We start from the raw sequence: 2849 nt of genomic DNA on the forward strand, positions 1-2849 counted from the left end.
TGAATAAAATTCACCAGAAAAACATTAAAGGTACAAGGCAAATGCTACAACTTTCCTTGACACTGTTACATTATTTATTCATTTATTTTTCTTATTTACTTTTTATTCATAATCATAAACTTAACTCTGCAATCTGGCTAGACTTGGAGGGGAATGAGGAAAATATGGAACCCAAAGAACTTCAGTGAGAGCAGAGATCACAGGGTACTTTGAGCAAATGGGATGGAGATGCTCTCCTGAGCTACAGAAGGAAAGGTCTGCTGGGTAAGATGCCCACAAGTCAAAAGAATTAGAGTTGTCCACTGTCGGAAATTGTGATCTTCTTGCTGGTCTTCCCATTCCTGGACCCAAAACGTTCCATTGGCTTCCACAATGTTCATGCCTTCTTTCACCTTCCCAAAGACCACGTGCTTGCCAGCCAGCCACTCAGTCTTGGCAGTGCAGGTAAAAAACTGGGAACAGTTTGTGTTTGGTCTAGCATTTGCCATGGACAAGATGCCAGGACTTGTAGGCTTCAGAATGAAATTCTCATCCTCAAATTTCTCCCCGTAGATGGACCTGCACCATTATGGCATGTTAAATCACCACCCTGGCACATGAATCCTGGAATGATTCTGTGGAAGGAGGAACCCTTATATCCAAGTCCTTTCTCTCCAGTGCTTAGAGCATGAAAGTTTTCTGCTGTCTTTGGAGCTTTGTCTGCAAACAGCTTGAAGGAGACGCGGTCCGACGGCTGGCCATCGGCCTAGATGTCGAAGAACACGGCGGGGTTGACCATGGCTGTAGCAAAAGACGACAGGGGATAGCATCGTCTACAAAACCCGTTCTATTTCTTTAATTTTAAGTTAGTGTAAAAATCCATAGCTTTCCTTGTGGAATTTTCATGATAGTTTGTTCTTATTGGCTCCACTTTGCCACCATCCCTCTGTCTCCTGCTTATTCCTGGCTAGTCCCCTTGCTCCCTTCCTCCCACATATCCTATTACTTTGTCATTCTACACACTCAAACTCTCCCTTAAGATCCCTTCCTCTTTTCTTGTGACCCACCTTCTAGTCTCATTACACACATACAGCAATGTAAATGTAGGTTTCACACACGAAACAAAGTATGGTATTTGCCCGAAACTGACTTTTTTGACTTAACGTCATCGATTTCCCGTTCTGTTCATTTTCCTGCAGATCTTTTTTTTTTTTTTTTTTTTTTTTTCACTTTAAGGCTGAATAAAATGCCATTGTAAATGTACCACTTTCTCTCTCCATTGTCTGTTGAGGGACATGGAGGCTGGTTTCATTTCATAGCTGTTGTGAAGAGAGCAGCAGTGTACTTGGGTGTGAAGTGTCGCTATGGCACAAACTGGCACCCTTTTGTCATACGTCCAGGAGTGGCATAGCTGGATCATCTGGTTTCTTTAGTTTCAGTTTCATGGAAAATGCCTATATCGAATTTCACACTGGGTGCACCGCTTTGCATCCTCACCAGTAAGCCCCCATCCCCCTCCACACTCAGTTTCTTCGATGACCGCCATTTTTGTCTAGGAAGAGATTGGATCTCAAGGTACTTGAGATTGACTTTAGCATTTCCTCAATAACTAAGAATGTTGAACATTTTTTCCAAATATTTTTTGTCCATTTGTAGTTATCAGTTTTTGAATTGTACAGTCAGTTCATTATCTCACTTCTACTTAAATTTTTTAAATGCTTATTTATTTTAAGTATATGATATTTGCCTGCATGCATATAAATGTACAAGATCTGTGCTTGGTTACCACCTCGGAGGGCAGAAGATGAGCCTTGGATCCCCTGGGGCTGGAGTTACACACAGTTGTGAGCCACTGTGTAGGAGCTGGGAAATCAAACCTGAGTCTTCTGGAAGAGGCTTTTTTTTTTTAAATTTTATTTTTTTCTTATCAGTTACATTTTATTAACTCTGTATCCCAGCCGTGTCCCGATCCCTCATTCCCTCCCAGTCCCTCCCTCCCTCCCTCATTTCCACCGTGCCCCTTGCCAAGTTCACTGATTGGGGGAACCTCCTCCCCATTCATCTGATCCTGTTTTATCAGGTATCTTCAGGACTGGCTGCAAAGCCCTCCTCCGTGGCCTAACAGGACTGCTCCTCCCTTGGAGGGTGGGGAGGCCAAAGAGCCAGTCATTGAGTTCCTGTTAGAAATAGTCCTTGTTCCCCTCACTATGGGAAACCAATTGGTTACTGAGCTACCACAGGCTACATCTGAGCAGAGGTTCTAGGTTACATTTATACATGGTCCTTGGTTGCATGTCAGTCTCAGAAAAGACCAGATATATTTGGTCCTTGTGGGGCTCCTATCCTTTCCTCATCAGACTAACTCCCCTTCTTTCTTATGATTCCCTGTACTCTGCCAAAGGTTTGGTCATGAGTCTTTGCTTTGAAAACACTGCTAGTTAGAGTCTTTCAAATGCGCTCAGTAGACTCCTGTCAATGTTCAATGTGCGCTGGAAGAGGCTTTTATCCGAAGTGCTTTTCACCTCTGATCCGTCTGTCTGGGCCCCATTGGTTCATTTAGTGATTACATAACTTGGTTTCTGGTGTTTAATTTTCACAGTTCTTTACACATTCAGAAGTTAACGCCCTGTCTGACGTAGAGTCGCCAGCGTTTTTCTCCATTCTGTAGATTGTCTCTTCTGATTGTGTCCTTTTCCGTGAAGACACTTTTTAACTTTCATGTGATCCCTTCGGCAGTTCTTAGGATTATTTCCTGTGATATTGCTGTTTCCCTTCCAGAAAGTCCTCAGCTATGACTGTGACTTGAGTTGTTCCTCTTATGTTTCCCCTCAGTAGTGTCAGTTTCACTTCTTATATCAATGTCTTTCGTC

At 43.0% G+C, this 2849-nt stretch overlaps 1 pseudogene; it reads right to left on the reverse strand.

Moving 5' to 3' along the window:
• Positions 1-289: 289 nt before the first annotated feature.
• Positions 290-781, reverse strand: LOC129689443 (peptidyl-prolyl cis-trans isomerase A-like; annotated as a pseudogene).
• Positions 782-2849: the final 2068 nt, after the last annotated feature.

Source organism: Psammomys obesus, unplaced genomic scaffold, assembly GCF_907164565.1.
Source record: "Psammomys obesus unplaced genomic scaffold, mPsaObe1.curated_primary_1811, whole genome shotgun sequence".
NCBI classification, from domain to species: domain Eukaryota; kingdom Metazoa; phylum Chordata; class Mammalia; order Rodentia; family Muridae; genus Psammomys; species Psammomys obesus.